The 21,371-nt window shown below is 45.6% G+C and overlaps 2 protein-coding genes across 2 annotated transcripts in view; one reads left to right on the top strand and one right to left on the bottom strand.

Annotated features, from left to right (window-relative positions):
- LOC308649896 (uncharacterized protein) overlaps positions 1–6,168 on the top strand; it is a 60,303-nt gene extending 54,135 nt beyond the window's left edge. Inside the window, exons 5-6 of the mRNA XM_081295781.1 lie at positions 3,431–3,579; positions 6,061–6,168. The gene's annotated coding sequence lies outside the window, so the exon portion shown is untranslated. The remainder of the gene's footprint in view (positions 1–3,430; positions 3,580–6,060) is intronic.
- PACRG (parkin coregulated) overlaps positions 1–21,371 on the bottom strand; it is a gene marked incomplete at its 5' end in the record, with an annotated part of 515,654 nt that overhangs the window by 99,972 nt on the left and 394,311 nt on the right. The gene's annotated exons all lie outside the window — the stretch shown is intronic.

The raw sequence follows: 21,371 nt of genomic DNA, 5'->3' as shown, positions 1-21,371 counted from the left end.
GGCCCCACCTTGGGTCCTGGTCTCAGAATCTCCTCTTAAGATGGATCCATGTGGAGGGAATTATGTGGATTGTTTTATAACAAGGCCCTGATCTTTCTTTTTTAGTTTCATTTTCTATTACAGCTCAGGCTTATTCTGGCCAATTGTTCCCACTTACTTTTTCAGTAAAAATCGATTGTGACAACACTCCTAGAGCAGGGCTCGTTCCTCCTTCATCTCAGGCCTTTGTGCCTGTCGCCCAGCTGCCTGACGTGCTGGGAGGATCCTCCCCTCCCTGGGGATGGACGGCTTCTACTGCATGGACCGTGGCATGCTAAATCCATCACTTTTTTGGGGTTTCTGCAAATTGCACTGCTTTAGCCCTTCTGGTCTTGCAGGTATCATGTGATGAAAACAAAGCAAACCTTCCATGATCTGCCTGGTTTCCACTGCCCCCATTTCCATGTGCCCCAAGTCTCCGAGGGTAATCAGACTGTTCTCTTCTTGCTGTTCGTGTCTGTGCAGTGGCAGGTGGCCTGTGCAGGATGCTCAGCTCATGCTCTGTGTCTCTGGTACCTGGACACGTCTTTCCCTGTATCAGTGCCTGAAGTCAGGCAAAGCCGTTTTCCCCTGCCTGATGGACAGGCCTCCTGCAGTGTGTGATGCTCTGAGTTGGCTCCTCTCAATTAGATGCTCACTTTTAGTTATTTTTTCACTAAAAAGAACTTAGGAGCTGAGACCATAGCTCTTAGGATTAGCAGCATTAAACCTGGAGTAGCTGATGGAAATGATACTGCGTGCTCTTTTTTTTTTCTTGTTGTGTATTCCAAACTCCTTGCAATTCTTTCTTAAAATATTATTCTAGTTGTAGATGGACACAATATCTATTTATTTATTTTTATGTGGTGCTGAGGATCGAACCTAGTGCCTCACATGTGTGAGGCAACTGCTCTACCACTAGGCCCCAGCCCCAACCCCTCGGTTGCAATTCTTTTTTTTTTTTTTTTTTTTTTTTTTTTTTTAAAGAGAGAGGAAAGGGAGAGAGAGAGAGAGAGAGAATTTATTTATTTATTTTAGTTCTCGGCGGACACAACATCTTTGTTGGTATGTGGTGCTGAGGATCGAACCCAGGCCGCACGCATGCCAGGCAAACGCGCTACGGCTTGAGCCACATCCCCAGCCCTCGGTTGCAATTCTTAATGAAATGTAATATTTAAATAGACTGTATCATTATTTAGGCACTACTATTCCCTTACAATCCTCATTACAGTTTGATACTCAGAATTTTACCACAATTTGTCATGGCCGCAGGAACTGTACTAGAGATGTTTTCAGTACACCATCACTGTGACAGGTTTAGAGACTCAGTGGAACCCGTGGCATCAAAGGAACAGTTTGTGCACAGGACTTGGTGGACACTTAAGTAGACTTAAATTAAGCAAGAAATGCTATTTTAAAACTCCAGGCACTCTCTGTTCCATGATCTTTGAGTCCTGCATATTAGCAACAGGGTAAATTTCTTAAGGAACCAAGAGCAAAGAACTAAATTTGAGCATCGATTTTTGTCTTTTTTCTGCAGTTTAAGGCTAATTTAAAAGGATGGTGAGGAGATTCTATTTTCAACTGGCTGAAGTTCAATAAGAATATAATAAAACACTGTTGTAGCAAACTCTTTCACAGTGAAAGTTTGGCAAGGCTAAATCTAATTCCTTTCAGTACGCTCCAACAGCTGAAATACTGTTCCAGTGAGTAACACACCCATCAGAGTGACAAGCTTCCTACAGTTCAGGGATTTTTCCAAATTTTATTTTCAACCAAATCAGCATTTTATTGCTTTGAATTAAAAATGAAAAAGGGAAATATTTTATAATAAAATCAAGAGGACATGAAGTTTCATTATAGCTATATTTTTTATCATAGCCTGCATTTCCTAGTTTCAGAAACATATTTGATCATTTTAGACACAGGAAATGACTTCATTTAATTATTCTTGTAACAAAAATTTTATAACGTTTTAGTAAAGCCTACTGATTAGTTTAACAGCCCTACTGGAAAGAGTGACAATGTAATAGACGTCTTAGGGCACAAATCAAGGGTGGAAAATTTAAAGGCAATTTTTATTTTCCTCCTCCTTCTCCCTCTCCTTCCTCTTTCTCTTTTCCTTCTCCTCCTCCTCCTCCTTCATCTTCCTCTCCCTTTTCATTCCCCTCCTTCTCCTCATCCCTTCCAGCCATGCTGGTCTTTAAATCTCCTGCTCCTCACCAATGAGAAGAGCTGACGAGAGCTTTACAGGGAGGGAGGGTCAAACTTCTTAAAATCAGGATCATCACAACCCTCCTGACCATGCCCGGCTCATCTCCTAAGATTCTGGATTTGGTTAAGTTGCTTCCTGCAAGTTGTCACTGATCTCCCATTGTCTCGTCTCTAGGATGCTGTTCCTTGGCCAATAGCGATGAAGCCCTGACCTCAGCTACCTGGCAGTCGAGGCTGCTCAGTCTGGCCTTCCATGCCCTCCTGGGCCTCCTCAATTCCAGAGTGCCCTCCTGGCCCACCTCCTGCTTATCTCTTCTCACCCCAGCATGCCCTACTCATCACCCCTGCGCACACCCAGGCAAGGTCCACCTTCATACCTTCTTGGATTACTTTCCTGATCTCCGACAGCTTCCCTGCTCATTCATTCTTTCTTCCCTCGTTGAACAAATAGGTGTGGGAAATGCAACATACACCTGCCACTCGGTTTCCTGGCTACATCTTCTACACTACTCTATCCATTCTTCAAGATCTGTTTCCTCCACAAATCTTCCTTCACTGCTGAGGACCAGCAGAATCCCTGCCTCTCTGGTCTTACCACACTTCTGCAAAGTGGTTTGGATTCAGGGTCAAAACCCTCGTACTAGATGGCACTGTCAATCTGTGACCTTGAAACAGTCAATCATCATATATCAGTTTCGGTTTCCTTGTAGATAAAATAAGTGCTTGCACCACAAGTTTACTGGTCAAGTTTAAATGAGATATGTCAAAGCTCTGTGTTTACATAACAAATGACTATTTAATGTCTATGTTGATATTTAAATTTGAATTTTTAAAATTTTGCTAAATACTTTGAAATTCTTCTTTCCAATGAAACATGTTGAATAAAAAAAAAAAAAAGCCGTACTAAAAGCAGACACCATACAAAACACCAAGACCTTTTGGGGGGATGATCATGAGTCTAGTGATTGCTTCAGCAGCCCAGAAATTAGTGGTGAGACTGTCACCACCGAAGAAGAAATGACAATGACTCTCCCTTGTTTAGACTGATTTTAGATAGAAAGACATTCCAAAGACCATCTTACATCGTGTTTTCTCTGAAATAAGAATAAAGTGAAACAAACTACGGACTTAAGCCAAGCCTTAAAAGTGTTAGAAATTTCTTCAGTAACTTCCATCCATCAACTAATTTTATAATCAGAAATTTTCAGAAATGAGCAAGAGCAAGCACTTAGCCCATGGTGGAAGCAGCGGGTTCTCTACGGGGAAAGAGGGGCGACCCCTGACGTGACAGTGGAGCACGCAGGCCTGGAAGAAGGGGCCACTTTCTGCTGAAACTACCAGAGGAAGGTAGGTCAGCCCTCCGAGTATTCCTAGAACCTATTTGAGTGGAAATTTGACCAAGAGTCCTTCACCTTGGAGCAGTAAAGCTCTGAGGGTGGGCGGGATGGCCTGTGCTCTCCTTCTCATCCACAGGGGCAAGGGCCACCCGGGCCCAGTGCAGCCTGCAGCCCGGGAGCCCCAGCACCTCCCAGGTCCGGGCAACCTTCCGTCCTCGCTGGGCAGGGCAACTCGGGTTGTCCTGGGTGCATTAGAAAAGTGTTCGTTTATCGTGACTGAGTGATTAATGATGAGGGAAAAAGTCCCAGAAAACAAAAGCCGAACTGCAGCTTCATGTGATAATGAAACTGCTGTCTAGTTTGGAAAACAACAACAAAATGTGTCTCTCAAAGGGTCAGCTGGAGATGTGTGTCTTTTCTTGCCACCTCCAGCAAGCTCTGACGAAGGTGCATTTCCAGGGGCCAGTTCCCGGGGTGGGGTGTTCCGGAGGGGGAGGGGCAGGACAGCTGAGTGGGAACAAGGTCACTGTGTTCATCTCTGGGGACTCACCCAAGAATGGAGAATTGGCTCTTTCATTTCTGGCCTCTGCTCTGCTTTTTGCTGCCCCTGAACCTCTGCTGTCCCCAAGCGGCCATCTGGACCAGTAGGTGGCATTGAGATGCTAGTGTGTAGGTTAAAGTTCTCTGAGGCTTCCTGTTTACAAAGGCTCCAGCAGGATTCTTTAACCTTTTGTTTACACAAACGGCCCCTGTGTGGTGGTAGAATGGTGAGGGCATCTGCTTTTTGAGCGGCCACTCGAGTCCCAACCCAGCTCCAGCAGCTGCAGCAGCGTGGCAGCAGGGTGGGAGGCCGGGGCTGTGAGCCAGGGTCTCTCAGCCCTCCTCTGCCTCACGTGGCCCACACTGCGGGCCCGTACAGTTGACCAAGTGACTTAATGTTGCTTTGACTCTGGGAAGGCTGCTAACCTGTAGTTAGAGATGCAGATTTTGCATTCAGCTTATCCAGGGTCTGTTACTTGCCATCCAGTGACCCTGGGTAAACAGAACTGCTTAGAGCCCCAGGCTTCAAATGTATAAAATGACAATTAAAACCCCCATCAGGGAAAACATGCACAGAATTTCACACATGCCCATGAGAGGCAGAAATTGTTAATAATTTGTGAATAATTTTTGAGAAAAAAGTAAAATGTGATTTTTTTTTTTTTTTAGCACAGTTTCAACCTAAAGAAATAGTGCTTTGGGGCCACTGTATGCTTGAAGAACCAAATAAGCTCCTCACAAGAGTAAAGACTTGGTGTTTGGTAGCCATAAAGCAAAACTCCTCATACAAATTCAGTGAGACTTTTTAGTAGCATTTCCCATGACCTATTTATTATAATCTTATGATAATCTATTTAAGGATGAATGCAAATTTATTATTGAGTACAGAGAATAAATGTTATCATGGCTAGTAGTGGTTAGGAGACAATCTTGTGACACTTCCATGATATTTTAACAAATATGTTTGTCAATAAACCCTGGCACCGTGTTTTTCATTTTTGAGAAAGTGTCGATAGAGTATTTGATCCCTTAGAGTTTTCCACTGGGGAAGCAAGTGTGCCCAGGAAATAGGCAGCAAAAGCCTAATCATGAGCAGAAAGCTCATCGTTTAGACAGAGGCACAGGTCAGAGGGGAGAACAGGGGAAGCAAAAGGAAAAGCAGAACCCATGCAAAATCTCTGTATGGTTGGAAGAGGTCAGTGATAACAGAGCGATGTCAAAGGCGATGTCATCTTCGGGATGACCTCCCAAGCCAGGGTACCTTCTGACCAACCTGAATAAGCAGCATCAGCCCTCCAAGTGTGTAGTCAGTGCTGAGGAGCGTCTTAGGAAGCCTGGCTGGGAGAACGGAGGACTGCACTTCAGCCTCAGGCTTGGTGGTTCCTACCTGTTACTTGACCTTAGACAAGAAACCCTACTTGGCTGGCCTTCAGAAACGTCATTTGTAGTGGGGTGTGGTGGCGCACACCTGTAATCACAGAAACTCAGGAGTTTGAGGCAGGAGGATTGCAAATTCAAGGCCAGCCTCAGCAATTTAGCAAGGCCCTAAGCAACATAGCGAGACACTGTCTTGAGATAAAAAGATGGGGCTCTGTGGCTCAGTGATTAAGACCCCTGGGTAAGGTCATTTGAAGGTAGATGTGGTAGTCTGGCGTAGTATTTAGAACCGATACAGTGGAAGCCACCACGATAGTCAGCGGAACCCTCAGAGATGGACCCTGCCCTCCAGAAGGTCACAATTTGGATGGGAGCTGGCCACAAACAGGCCATTCAAGAACAGCCAGTCATGGATATTTTTTAAGAATACTAAACGAGTGCGTCGAACCTGGTGGCTTTGAGGATTCTGTGCTTCATCTTCTGAGGAGTGGCTCAGCAAGTTGTAAGTGCTGTGGGCGTGAAGACAGAATGCTCAAATGATCGTGGCCGCTTTCCTTTTTGTCTGGGTTCACAGGCAGGAGCACCTGTGGATGCTTGAGCCTCAAGATGAAGCCACTGGAGGAGAGGGACGAGCTTCAGTGCAGCCAAGCCTCACAGCTTTTTGCATTAAAAAAAAAAAAAAAAAAAAAAAAAAAAGGCCTCTCCATTCCTAAAGAAGAAACGTAGCATTTAGAACTTAAGCTTTTTTTTTTTTTTTTTTTTTTTTTTTTGGTATTAAGTCCCAAGTGGTAAATCTCTGTAACGATATTTTATCAACCTGAAAATTCAACTTGTAACAAATGAAAAGTAAAAACTTTAATTCTATAAGAACAGAAGAAATGCAGCCTTTTTAAAAGAAAGAGCTCTATCAACTCAAATAGGAATTGTCACATGTAATTTTATCAAAATTCACTTGTATTACATGAGTGCTTTATTTTTGAATGGTAATTTAAAAGACACCAGAGAGACTGAATTGCACAAGACTGTGAGTGATTATAGAATGCTGAAAATATCAGGCCTGGTCCTGGTCCTCCCTCTTGTCTGTGTTGCATCTGTGGGCTGCCGTGGGGACTATTGAGAAGCCAGGCCTGGGTCCTCAGAGCACCACCCCAGGGAGCCTGGGGACGCACACACTGCCGTTAGTGTTTCCCGCAGGGATCGGTCACGTTTGGTTGCATGTACAGAGAATCCAGTGTAACACTGGCTTAGGCAAGACAGATGTTTAATATTTTCTTCTGCAAAAGAAAGGCTGGGAGGAAGCAATGTGGCTATTAGCAAGTCCAAGGGCTTGATGAAGTTGTAGGAGAAATGGATTTCTACTTTTTAACATAAATTTCCTGAATGTGTCTTCTGTCTCAACATAATTCATAGCCAAAGGTGGCTGCTGGACCCTCTACCTTCTCATCTGTGATCCAGACTAGAGGAAAGACAAAGGGCCATGACTTAATCAGGTCTCCCACACCACCTGTAAGAGTAGCTGAGAGCCCAGCTTGTTGCTGAGGGCAGTGTCCCCAACCACTTGGGGTGTGGTCACTAGGGGACAAGGGCAGAATGGGTACTTCCCACGCTCAGATGCACCTAAACAGGGATGGAGAGACGGGAGATCCTGCTGTCCTCTCCTGCCTCTTGCTCCAGGCAGGCCTCTGCCTTCCGTGTGACTGTCTGTCCGGGTTGTGGAGCCTGGAAACACAGACCCCCACAGCTGTTCTGAAGCACCAGCTGGTGAGCCTGTTTAAAGTGTCCGTGGGAACGAGATGGGCAGACTTGTGCCTCTGGTGGGCAAATAGCCAGGCAGGGAAGAAGGTATTGAGCTTGAACTGGGTGACTGGGTAAGCAGGGCGCAGAAGCATATGCTGACGCAGGGCACTTTGAGAGGAGCCTAAGCTCGCCCAGGGTCTGTGGACGGGATTCCTCTTGGAAGAAGAGGAAGAACATGGCCGAGTCGCTCTCCCAGCAGAATTCCCTCTCCTAATTGTTTTCCCTGATGCTTTTATGCCCCGCCCCATCATAGTCTCTCAAAAGAGGGTTTCTGACCCAAACTGCCTGTCCATCTGAGCCCACTTTAATGTTTCCACGGTTGGCTTCACATGGACGCTCCCCAGGCCCCTTAGAAGGTACCACAATTAACTGCTGAGGGACACAGGATACCTGGCAGCGTCTGGTTGCCTCATGCTGCCTGGGCACTGGCTGCACTGTCCCACCCGCGCAGTTTCTACCGCTGCCCTCGTTCCGTCTCTTATTTTTTGTCTTGGACACAGCAATAGGCTCCAGGCTGGCCTGCCAACCCCACCCGACTCCCTAACCGCCCCCCAAGTGGTGCACACTTGTGATGATGTTCCTGACTTATCCGCTGTGTTCCAAGGAAACATTGTCCTGGACTTCTCAGTGCACACCTGTCACTCCTCCAGTCTGTGCCGTGGGATTCAGCTGCAAATTGTTGCTTAAGTTCAGAGACCATTTACACAATTTCTCAGGCTAGAATGTGTTTCTGCTATCTCCCCAGCATGCGAAGTCCAGGCGAAATGTTTTATAAAACCTTCTCTCGTCAGTGAAACCAGGCCCCAGGAACTCCATCAAGACCACTTCCTGGAGAGGAAGGACTGCAGTATCCATAAGGAGAGGAGTTTTTTCTTTTTTTTTAATTTTTTTTTTAGTTGTAGATGGACCCAATATCTTTATTTTCTTTATTTATTTTTATGTGGTGCTGAGATCGAGCCCAGTGCCCCACGCGTGTGAGACAAGCCCCAGCCCGAGGAGAGGAGTTTGTCTGGACTCCTTCCCCCTTCCCTCTCTTCTCTGTTTCCTTCCTCTCTCTCTCTCTCTTTTCATTTCCAGCTCTATGGACAGTGCCTTTAACCTGGTGGGTGGTCAGTAACACTTACTAAGTGAGTAAATAAATGATCATCAAAAGAAACAAAGCAGAAGCTTGCTGCCTGTGGCGAGCACCCTCTCTGCCTGGTGGTGGTTCCCTGTGTCACCACTAACAGGACAAAGTGTGACTGACTAAGGTAGAGGGAAGTTTCACCCTTTATGACACAGACTAGAGATTGGACAACTTTTGTCGACGCAGCGGCAAGTAGGAAGAGAACCGTGAGGTGTTGGCACATCTGGCCCGATCACCCTTGTGTCCAGGAAATGTCACATGCCCAGCTGGCTGCCCGAAGACACCAAGGCTGCTCAAGTGAAGGAGGGCTGTCCAGTACGCAGGCTCACAAAGGGGCCCTCGCCGGGGGGGGAGGTAAGAGGCAGCAGCTGACATTTACCATTACTCCTAACAGATGGATTGTGATTTCTTTGAATAAGGTTATTTTGACTTAGAAACCTAAATCTCTGAATTAGATAAGTGCTCAGAAAAAAACAAAATAGACTTTTTACCCAGGCCACGGGCTAGAGAACTGAAACACAAACTGTGCTTTAAACCAGGAATGAGTCTAGTATCTGAAATTGGACATCCTAACATGAAAAGCACCGTTTATCTTCTGATCCACAATGACCCAGAAGCGAAGTGTTGGGTTATAAGTGCAAAATGCTGGGATCCATCAGTGGAGATTCTGCCCGAGGAAGCCGGGACGTCCCTCCTGCTGTAATGGTGTCGCTCAGCTTTCACTTGGCTCAGTGCTCCTTTATGTGTCACAGTGTGACGGGCCAGGGCACAGTTTGCAGCTTACATGCGCTGTGACTTACATGTGCTCCTTTCTCACTCCCTATTATGAACTGTGGCAACAGTTCAGCGCATTTCCCCACACCTAGAGCTGTCAGGAAACCCGTGGGCTACTGGAGGCCCTCTGAGCATTCCATCAGGATAATTGTTACCACAACTCCTCAAGAGTGACAGCATCGAGCCTGGTGGTGTCGGGGGTATTCTTTAAGTACAGCCCTCTGACTTCACAGGCAGCCCCTTCCCTACAAGCTAACTCAAATGCATGCACCATCTACAGGCAAACTGTGATTGCTTTGAAATACAGCTGCTAGAGAAGCCTCCCTGGCCCCATCCAACCAGATGGCCCCTCAAAGAAATGTGGGAGCTGACAGTATCACCCAGGCTTTCACTCTCCTGTCCCCAACTGTCTTAGAAGGCCAGATCTCAGCTACGCAGAGAATATCAGTGACGTGCCCCTTCCTCCCAGGGTGATGGTAACCATTCCCAACAGGCACCGAGTTACAGGTTAGGAAGCAGGATAAGAGACTAGGATAATTGCACCTAGTTTAAGATCAAGGAAGGGACAATAAATAGTTTCAAACTGCCCAACACAGGTGTGCAGCGACACAGCCTTGTAGGAAAGCCTGGCCCACCCGGGTGGCATTCCGTCCTGCCGCTCACTAGCTGTCCTTTGGACAACTGTTTTCATCCTCCTGAGCCTCTGTTTGCCCATCCATCAGAAGGCAAGATGAGCTCCCGCCTGCCTTTGCTGTGGGGAGTAGCTGGCACACCTGAGGTGCAGTGCCCCCCAGAGGAGGTGCCAGGGTAGCAGCAGCGTTAGCAGCAGTGACAGGAGCGACAACACCCAGGACAAGGAAGGTGGTGCCCCGCTGCTCCCACCACGAACGCGAATGGAGAAAGGAGACCCTGGCAAATCCTACGTGAGGGTCACTCAGAACACAGGAGGTGACTCCTGAGTGTGGTGGGTGACAAGCTCTGGAGGAGTCTGGGATTCTTCTGTAATGGCCCTTAAAACAGAGACCCCTTTCACCAGGGGGCACTGGCCATGGTGTGGATGGCCTGAAGGCAGCGAGAGACGGCTGGCCTCCTAGGTGCCTCTCTGCACTTTTCTCATATTCAGTCGATAAGTGTCCACGACCTATGACCAGCCGCTGGGAACCTGAAGTTTTAAGTCACATTCAGAATTTCGGAATTTCTCTCTGTACTCAGACTGGAAAACAGCTTGACCCTGTATAGTAACCACAAAAGGATATTTTACGTAAGAGATCGTTTCCAGGTGAATAGAACTATTTGAAAGATGGATGGCTGCACACTCCTGAGTCGGGCGTTTGTTGCTTGAGCACTTTGGAGCTTCTGCCTGAGTTGCCCAGGTTGCTCTGCAGGTACTCCTGGGAGCAACGCTGGCCACTTGTGTCCCAGCACCCAGCACCCAGCACCCAGCACCCAGCACGCCCGCAGCACACAGCGAGGCCTTCACCTGGGAGAACTGACAGCAACACTCTCCCCTCCCACGAACCATCAGAGACAAGTGAAAGCTGGCACACACCTGCTGAGGTGCCATGCTGGCTTCTGGTTTTATTAAAAGGAAAGCACCAACCGGAATTACAACCCCACCAACCCGAAATTGGCATGCAAGTGTGGCAGATAGGAGAGCGAAATTACTGAAGATTCTGACGGAAGGAAGGGCGGCCTGACCCCGGCACAGGATCGGAAGCCTGGCGACGCTGGGGAGAGAGAAACTCACCACGTCACTTAGGAGAAGACAGCAGCAACGTCATGTTTCTAAAACGGGACATGGCATCTTTGTGACCAGGGATCCAGTGAGCCACAGTCTGGCCTTGGGTCAGGAAGATCAGGGCTAATGCTTCTACTCTGAGGAGCAACTGCTTTTGGAAACTCCCAAACTACCTATTATTTTTGATTTTTTTATTGGTTCATAATTGGAATAGATATTTAGAATTGTGAAAAAATTTAGTGAGAATCTAGATCACTCTATTTTTTAGTTTCAAAATAACTTCTTCTGATTATATTGCACATGGAAGAGGCGTTAAACAAAGAGGATAAAGAGAGAAACACAATCACTACTGACCACCCTCCCAGAAGCAGCCACAGCTGCCATGTGATTACATCTCCCAAACACACATCTTAATGCAGAGTTAAGACTACACTGTATATGTTTTCATACCTTGTTTTTTTTAGTTAATTTTGTATTGTGATGATTTTATCATGTCCTTAAATAGTCTCCACTCATTTAAATAGCAACATAACCTTCCATCATAGGAATAAAATATAATTTTATTTATAAATCAAATTCTATAATTTTCATATAGGTGGACATTTAACATTTTTTCACTATTAAAAACAGATTCAAAATATCTCAGTACTTGAGTCTCTTTCCATTTTTATTTCCTTAATTTTCATACCTAGAAGTAAAGTGATTCAGTAAAGTTTGTGAATGTTTTGCAATCTAATTGGCATACAAATTTCTGTTCTACAAATTAGGATTGAGCCCAAAGAAGACTAGGGCTAGGAGTGTCCCCTGCAGCCTGCTCCCATTCCCAAGCTCAGAGCGTGCTGGACCCCTGGGGAGCCTCCACACGTGTCAGGAAGCAAGAAGCTGTGAGAACCAAAGTATGCCACATTCTTCTTCCCAGAAAACCTACTGTGCAGGAGTTATGAGGCACTCTCAGATATTGAGTGTGCTAGTGTGTGTGTGTGTGTGTGTGTGTGTGTGTGTGTGTATACAAATCAAAATCATTCTGTGACCTGGGTCAAAGAGAGATTCTCTGGGGCAGCTTGGTGTTTACCCTGATGTCTAAGCAAAATGTAATTTCTGGCAATTAAAGTAACAAACGCCCAGTTCTCTTTCTTGTATTTTTGGTTACTTCTATTTAGAGAACTGTGTGTGAAGTTGGGGTCAGTTTACTTTGGGTGAGGGGGTAGTATCTTCCCAGCTGATTAAGGTAGGGTTAACTGCAGTCCTCTGATGCTGGCTACAACTTTGAGACATTAAAAAGCACTTTGTAAATTTTAAGTATGTACCAAAAGGCAAATGGCCTTGTTCTAAAATGATAACTGTGGCTTAATAAAGCGTAGAAGCTGAGAGCTTACTGGGATCATAATGAAAAATACCTCATGTTTAGAAGATAATTTTGCCATTTGCATACTTATTGGGGCCCTGGCTGAGGAGAAGACCAAGGGCAAGTACAACCTCACTTGGGGCAGGTCCATTATCTTTGCATGACAGGTTGATGGACTTCTTATTTATTTTGAAATAAAAAATGACACCTTGGTAGTCTGTGGTGGCTACCCAACCCCTCCCCGTTGTCATGGGGAAGCTGATTTCCCACACTTGGGGTGTCTCAGAGCAGGGCTAACCCTCTGGGCTGGCTGTGGTCAATGTTCAACAAGGAACTCAAAACCCAAGGGCTCAGCTCCCCCAGGAGGGCAGAGTCCTTCTTCAGTCTGCATCTCTCTTCTCCTTTTGTCACTCTTCTGTGCACACGGATTGCCCGTCACTGCCAGAGGGCCGCAGCTCCCCCCACAGCCTCACCCCCTCTCCTGGCAAGCTGGGGGAGAGTTATTCTTGCCCAGGCCAATCTGCATTTGATAAGAGCAGTGATTGTGCTTTTATTGATATACCGTTGGGAGCAGACAAGATCCTTTCTGTAGGGACGTAGACTGGGTGATCTTAGGCAAGTTGTTGGTTTAACTTCTCTGAACTTCAGTTTTCTCCTTTGTGAAATGGGAACAGTAATAATGCCTCACTGCAGCTGAGATACACTGCCCAGTGCACAGCTGGTCGCTGCCAGCCGTCCTCCGCTCTAGGCATCCTGGCTGTTCCTGCGTGGAACCCCTCCTGCGATCCGCATTTTCCTCTTCTCTTCACTACTGGATGTCAGCCTTCTTTATCTTTCTCAAAAATTCTTTCAACACTGCATTATAATGACTGCTTTGTCAACCATACGACTTATCACTGAATGGATTCTTAACGTAGTCACCAACATGTTCTACTTGGCTTTAAAAATTATGGTTGAACCTGCATTTTTGATCATTTAAAACATCCAAACCAAATTAAACCAACTATCTTATGTTTCACCAAAAAGCAAGTCTGGGGCTGGGTGTGGCTCAGCCTACCATGTGTGAGGTCTGGGTTCCATCCCTACCACTAAAAAAAGAGGAAAGAAAAAAAAAAGCAAATCTAATCATTTCTTAGAACTTTGCAATAGAGGTAAAATTGCCTAGCTTCTATAGTTTATTTGATGAATTGACATTTAGGAGTGATGTTATCAAGTAATATGAGATTTCTTGATAGATACAGGCTACAAATGAAAAGGAATGGAAGAATGAGAGGAGAAATACAAAGAAAGGTTTAAGTGGCTAAAAACAAAAAATAGGAACTGGAGCCAACCTGTAGGTCAGAGGCGAGGCTTAGAGTCGGCTTCAGAAAAGTGGATACAAACCCCGATGCATGGAATGTGCACGTTGAACAGTGACTAGTGACTGTTGGGGACAGAGGTCGGGCACACACTAAAGGGTGTTTTTACTGTTCTCCAGGTCACAGGTGCGAGAAGCACACTTAGAACTCAAGGCGGGGTCACCTGAGGCAGAGGGTCCTAGGGCGCAGCAGAGGAAGGCGTCCTGGATCGAGGCGGAGGGCAGTGCGGTGCCCATGGGAGCAGAGGGTTCTGGGTGGTGACGGAAACCCGGGGTCGCCGCCTGGTGGAGTTGAGAGCTCGGGCACAGGACCCTTCTCTGAAAGCTTCCACAGGGAAGTGTCCTTCTTCACTAGCAGTCTCAGGTGGCCATGTGCCCTCTCCCTCTCCCCAGGACAACAGCCTTCTTTCCTGTGGTGGGCTGAATAGGAGCCCCCATCCTCCAGAATTCCTAGAGTAAGTCCTAACTCCCATCCCTCAACTGTGGCTGTATTGGGAGACAGACTGATAAAAGACAAAAGGGAGCTGAGGGATGGGCCCTTCAGAAAGAGGTGAGGACACAGGACTCAGACTGAGGGACAGCCATTCGGGGACACAGAAGGAAGGGGAGAGGTCTCAGAGGAAGCCATCCCTGCTGGCACCTTGCCCTTGGACTTCTGGAACTGATGTTGCTGAAGCTGCCCAGTCTGCCGTGCTCTACCCTGGCAGCCCTCTCTCACACCCCCAAGGCCGCCGGCTGCCCTACCGACCCAGCTGCTGGACAGCATGTGGCTTCTGAGTCCTTGTCAGCTCCTTCCAGCACATCTAGCATGCCCTTTTGCCACACCCTCCTGTTAATTCCTAGTCGAGATCATCAAACCTGGAGATCATGAGATGATTCCTCTGCCACTGGAGCACAGCACACAGCACTTGAAGTGGGGCCAAATCTGAGTTCCCAACACCTTCCACTGTTCCCGGCCAGTCACCACTGTGTCCAGCCCTGTGGCCCTCCCACAGCTGCGTGGCTCATCATGAGGCACAATTACACCCCTGCTCTTCTGCTCTTTACTTCATTTGGAAGATCACAATACATGCCCCTGCAGCCACCAGCACCACACTTTCTCTGGCTGGGGAAGGGGCTTCCTCCCCTCTCTAGACTAAGTTCCTGAATACAGAGGTGGATACAGCTGTTGGGTGTAGCTCAGTGGAAGAGTGCTTGCCTTGGTGCTCAAGGCCCTGGGTTACATCACAGCACCGAAAAAAAATGTTCAATTCACGTACTGTGGTTAACTTCATCATAACTCAGGGTGGAACACAGTATATCCCAGTCACCACAGTTTTTATTAATAAAAGTTCAGCTGGGATTAACCTTTCATTCAAACCAATGCTGCTTCCCAGAAAAATTGGTAATTAATAACAAAATTAGGACTATATCTACCCTCTGTCCTTCTGAGTTTCAGAAGAAAGAAGAAATGAGTGCATGTGCTATTGCACCACATTAGCTGTAGATCAGGCAGCTCTCATCCCAATGTCAACTCCGTTTGCAGCTGGTGCAGTCAGGGCAGTAACTTTCAAACTTCCAGGCTGTAAGTCAGTCACATTTTGTGCTAGAATATTATGACCACAACCTCCAGTACTCTGTACAAGTCCAGAGAGGAAAAGAGCCACAGATATCTATTATCAGTGTAGGCGACCAGTACCCCCTACAGGATGCTTCCAGCACGGGTGATGTGGAGCCTGACCGCCTGTCCTGCCAAGGGACGGCTAGAGCTCACAGGGTAAGTCGGACCTTTGAAATGGACTTTTGGGCTTTTTTGGTAAAGATGGTCTTCCCTCTTGTTCTATTGAAAACTGCAGCGTAGTCTTAGATATAGTTATAATGATAAGGAAGTATAGCGAGGTCTCATGGAAGTAATGTTTTAATTTAGTTGTGGTCATATTCAGGTTTGTTTGTTTTTAAAATTAAAATAGAGGTTTAAGGGGCTGGGGTTGTGGCTTAGCGGTAGAGCACTCGCCTAGCACATGTGAGGCGCTGGGTTAGATACTCGGCACCACATAAAAGTAAATAAATAAAATAAAGATATTAAAATAAAATAGGGGTCTAAGACAGAATCCATTCAGTACCTTAGCAAGTGCCCTTCCTGATTTCCATAGGCTGTTCCAACATCCTGCTATGGACCTTGACTTGTGGTCACACAAAAGGCAAAGCCACCACAGAGAACACTTAAGGTCAAGTTCAGACAGTGTACAAGAATCTTAAAACAACCAATTTATGAACTTGATGTCAAAGGAACAAGTACTGCATTCAGTTGAGAGGCTATGGGATCAATACTGGAGAAAGTAACTACAATGATTTTAATGAAAATATTATTCGTGAAATAATAAAAGGTTGGGTCTCATTTAAATAATTTTGACATGTACTATTATTGTAAAAAATTGCTTTAGGGAGAGAGTGGGATGGTTTTGAAGGGAGTGATAATGTCTAGAATATACAAGGAACTTAACAGCAAACAACAACAAACAAAACATCAAAAAACCCAAATAATTTCAGCTAAAAATGACCAAGAGACCTACAGAATGTTTCTCAAAAGAAGACTATGTGGAAAACTACCCAGCATCACCAATATTCAGGAAAATGCAAATCACAGCCACAGGAGAGATCACCTTACTCCAGTCAGAAAGCCCGTCAACAAAGACAATAAAGAGCCTGGAAGGGTCTGGGGAGAGGGAGCTGGCACACAGTTGGTGGGAAGGAAATTAGTGCTACCACCATGAAAAATAGTGTGTAAGTTCCCTCAAAAATTAAAAATAGAGCCACAATGTGAGCTAGCAAATCCACAACTGGGTGGCCTAAGGAAATCAGAGACATCTGCACTCCCACATTCATTGCGGTACTGTTTACTTCCAAAAAATGAGATCAACCAAGTATCCATCAACTGATGAGTAGATCAGGAAAATGTGGCCTATCAACACAATGGAGTACTGTTCAGCCATAAAAGGGTTCTCCTGTCATTTGTGATGACATAAGTAGGACTGGAGGACATGAGGCTAAGTGAAATAAGTCAGGCACAGAAAGATGGATACTGCATGATCTCACCCATATATGGGATCTCAGGATTGATCTCCTAGAAGTTAAAGACTAGAGTAGTGATTCCCAGAGGCTGGGGACAGCAGGGAGGGCAGGGAAGACGGGTCAACAGGAGCTGAGTGATAGCTGGATAGAATGAAGAAGGGCTGGAGTGAGTTCCATGGCACAGTAAGGTGACTACGCAGATGACACACTGTGTATTTCAAACACGCTAGAAGAGAAGACTTTGGATGTTCTTTCCACAAGGAAGTGACAAACGCTGAGGAGCAGATGTCCTTGACCTGATTTGAACGTTACACAGTCTCTACATGTCCCTACCATCACATGGCACCCAGAAAGATCTACAATCATACGGGGTAATTAAAAAGTGAATATTTAAAAAAAACAAACAAAGAGGAGTGTCTTGAAAAATTTAAACTTTGGAGTTTTGAGAGGAATTCTGACAACGTATTAAGTAAACCTAGCCCTTGATTTTATGGCAAACTTTGTCATTTATAACTTTTTTTTCTATTTTAGAAAAATCATAGTTTTTTCCATATAATCATGATCAAAATGGTACAATTTGCCCTTAAATTACATTTAAATGCATCATATCTGTTCGTTTTCTCTGGGTTTATAGATTTTAATATGAATGCTGTTGACTTAAGAAGATTCACAAGTAGAAGGAGGTGGAAGAACTCTTCATCTGTAAACTAACACTCTGTTATTCACTTGTGTCTCCAAACAATGCCAGGGCGTGTGCCAACTTGGGAGCCCTCAGAAGGATGGGCAGACCAGCACTACTCATGGCTGTGTGAGCTGCAGGCCTCTGGCACTTCTGAGTCAGTCGAGTGGGTCTCTGAAAAACGGACAGGAGTTTCACGTCTCATCAACAACTGTAAAAAGGCCTCGTTGAATACAGGAAATAAAAACTCCTATAAGTAGTCATAAAGCTTAGTCATAATAACGGCCAGCACAACCCTTGGGTTGCCTCCTTTAAGAAGACAGGCATCGGAATGAACAACGAATGGCAGGGACCGTCAGGCCAGGGAGTGCTCACTGCTACCCGCATTGTCACGTTGACACACACCCTGCTCAGGAGGAGCTGTGATCTCAATTTTTGGGAGTCATTCTTAGAATTTCTTTTCTGATGAAAAAGCTTAGAAATCTTTAACATGAATCTGATTTTCTCATGTTTCATCTCTATTTTAGAGTTAAAATTTAAGTTCAGTTTAAAGAACATGGTTGACTAGTCTTGTTACAAAACAATAAGAAAAGAAAAAATATTGTGTCAGATCTGTATTTTTGTCAGCTTTTTGTACCCTTTCAGTCAGACACCAGATAGTAATACGTAGATTATGCTTAATCTAAAATGGGATATTTTACAGTGACATGCTTGGGAAACCTATCCCCTACCAGCACAGATGGCATAAAAATGCTTAGTGATTCTTTTTTTCAGACTTCATGTCATGCTGTGGGAAGATATGGCTGAAATAAATACATTTTATTTTGCTTTGTGACATTTTTCCATATGATTTAATTATAGCGAAGGGCACATAAGAGAGCTTTGCTATTAAGTGGGATCCATTATATGCTTAAGAGCAAATTCAAATCTTTTGTTGAGCACATTTTTAGAAAATAAATTGTGCACGCCATGTAAATAATATGACATTTGGTTGCAGTCAATTTGGTTTATGTGTTTTGCCCAAAGGAACAGGTGATTCAAAGTTTAATCTGCCCCTCGTCTGCTTATTCTTAATAACTTGGCACAGTAAGCAGTTCTTGGGATACCAATATACCAATTAACAAAATAATTCTTTCTCTACTGTTGAAATAAAGGGTTGATTCTAATCTACATTTTTTGTTGTGCAAATGGAACAACACAACAGTCAAAGAGGACGGCAGGGGGAGAAAACAGAGTCACTGTTGCCCTTGCAGATGGGGAGGAAATGAGCACAAAACCCTCTTCATGTGCTGGGTGCAGAGCTGCCCCGAGCTGCTCCAGAGGCCGTGGCCAAGGCACTGGAGTGTCTGGATTACTCAAAACAAGGCATCTGTCCTACATTTCTATTTTGATGGAACCAAGGGAGCTCATCAGCAAAGCCAGTGAAAATTTCAAATAAGAAAAATTGTGTTGTATTTGAGTAATAAAGTTTTTTTTTTTTCAATACATTCTGGATTGAACCACGTTTGTACAAAAAAAAAAAAAAAAAAAAAAAGCTAACAGGCTGCAGCTGCAGATGCCATCCATTCATTCTCGACTCTGTCTCACCTCCTCCATCCTAAATCAAACTGCCCAGGCCTTGCTTGCCCGTTACAGTGATCTTAAAGTGGTGTCTCTCCCCAGCCTTCTCCTTCTGCCACCTCAGTCCCTCCAGTGACCTCCCTGAAGGCTGGACCAAGTCTTGAAGGCTTGAATTTTTCTTTTCTTTTCTTTTTTTTTTTTTTTTTGTGGGCACCAGGGTTTGAACTCGGGCCCTCGACCCCTGAGCCACATCCCTAGCCCGATTTTGGATTTTATTTAGAGACAGGGTCTCACTGAGTCGCTTAGTGCCTTGCTTTTGCTGAGGCTGGCTTTGAGCTCTTGATCCTCTTGCCTCAGCCTCCCATGTGCACTACTGCGCCCAGCGAAGGCTTGAATTTTGACACCCTGTTGATCACCCAGGCTGGGCCTGCTCCCCTCCTGGATGCTTTTGCTCCCATAATGGCACTTATTGCAAGGGTGCAGATTTTTTGAAATCGATCTGTTTCCCAGGAGAAAGCAGCCTCTTTGGGAATTGGGCTTTGCCCTCTTAGGGTGTACTCCCAAGACCCGTTCCTCTGGCAACCACAGGTACAGCGGGTGGCTGTGTGTGAGTGCTTGGGCTCAGCCTCCCTCCTGTGCCTCCTGGGGCCACTCTGCTCCTCCCCTCCCAGAGCCCCATCAGGCCCCTGCTCACACTGGGCCCCTAGGACACTAGTCAGCACTCTGGATGGCGCCTCCCTGTGGTGGTTCCTGGGCTGGGCTGTTTCTGAGCCTGGACTCTGTCTAATGTGCATTTCTAAAATAGTGACCCTTTCAGGGCTCTTCTTGCACAGACCTTTTTAGGCTTCTCTCTGACCTTTATTTGTGAGTGTGTGGTACTTGTCACACACAGGTTCTCAGGGCAGACTGTCAGCCCCAGCAGATAAAGGTTGGACAAGGTCTCATTTGGTCCCTGCTGATAACCCTAAATGCCTGCTAGGCTCAACACGTGGCCTGTGGCGTCACACATCATTAAAAGTTGCAGTCTCACACCTTTGTCTAGCACCCCAGGTTCTGGGCCTGCTAATGGAGGTGCCCTGGGTGCCCTGGGCACACACACACTCAGTCACCACTGGAGTTCTATGATGAAATAGGGTCAATATCATCAGTCTGCATGGTCCCAGGACCTTTCTAAGGCCACTCAGCAAACAATAACTTACAGCTCAGTCTCTAGCTGTAAGCTGTGCTGCCCTGGATTCACCACTATTTTAAATCAAGTGAGATGGGCCGGCTTGAGTCTAAAGTTTAAAACCAAGGAACAGTGGGAGAGAGGTGGCCATCCAGCCTCCAGGGTCCTGCGTGACAATGGGTACCAAGGGCCCTCAGGGCAGGTCCACTCTCTCACTTACCCACCTCCTAACTCAGGCAGGCAGTGCCCCAGGCTGCCTGCCATCACCCTAGGGCCGGTGGAGGATGGGACATGCAGCCAGACAGAGGTTGAGGCAGAGCCCTGGGCAGGCCAAGGAGAGCACGCACATGTTGGCAAGCGCTGGGGACTTGTCTAGCACATGGGAGTGTGGGCAGGGCTGGAATGCCGGCGATTCTGAGGATGTTCTCTTACTGGATAAAGAGGAAAGGCAAAGAGCCGCAGAACAGGGTATAGACCGAGCAGGCTGCGCCCAGCACGGGGCTCCAGTATTTGGAGGAATCTGAGGAAAGTCAAGGTTATGGCAGAGCCAGGGGGAGTGGAAACAAACACAGTTCTGTCACTGATCTCTGTCACCTCCCCCCTGTCGTCTTCACAAATACTTCACAGCTTTTGTTTTGTTTTGTTTTGTTTTTAAATGTGGAATTTTGGACATCTTCACAATTGTTATAAGAACAGAAAATCAAGAAAGGAAAATCTGAAATCATGCCTAACTAAATGATTTTTGTTTCTCTGAGAAATGCTGTTCCTTAATTCATGGTAACTTAAAAAATAGATCATAATATCTATTTACCTCCAAAATACAACATGAATACAGTTAAAACAATAATACAGATCTATAAATTCTTTTTCCCTGTGAAAATGTCTTTGCAATTATTTATCGACCTCTATTTTACAATAAAAGTTATTACCAACACCAAAGGGAATTCAGGCTGAAGGTCTAAATCTATTTTGGTATAAACTCTCTAATAAATTTTGATATGCTACCAGACATGCTTTTGAACTGATCATAGACCATTCCTAAATTTATAAAATACAAAGTTTGATAAAAGAAAAAAGTATATAAATATGGATAATAATATTTTATACTATTAAAATCCTCAGCATTTAAATATAGACTAAAAGTGGAGCTAAAGAAAAAGGCAGGTGAGTTGCATGTGGACCTGGTTGAAATCCCCAGGGGGGAGCTGCTGGCCTGCATTGGTCTGCTTACCTAGGATGGATACAATTATTTTAAAAGGAGGAGGCCAGGACTGATTTCCTCTAGTCCCT

The sequence above is a fragment of the Spermophilus citellus genome (assembly GCF_964194105.1).
Source record: "Spermophilus citellus genome assembly, chromosome: 5".
Lineage (NCBI taxonomy): Eukaryota > Metazoa > Chordata > Mammalia > Rodentia > Sciuridae > Spermophilus > Spermophilus citellus.
This window is presented reverse-complemented; position numbering and strand designations above follow the sequence as displayed.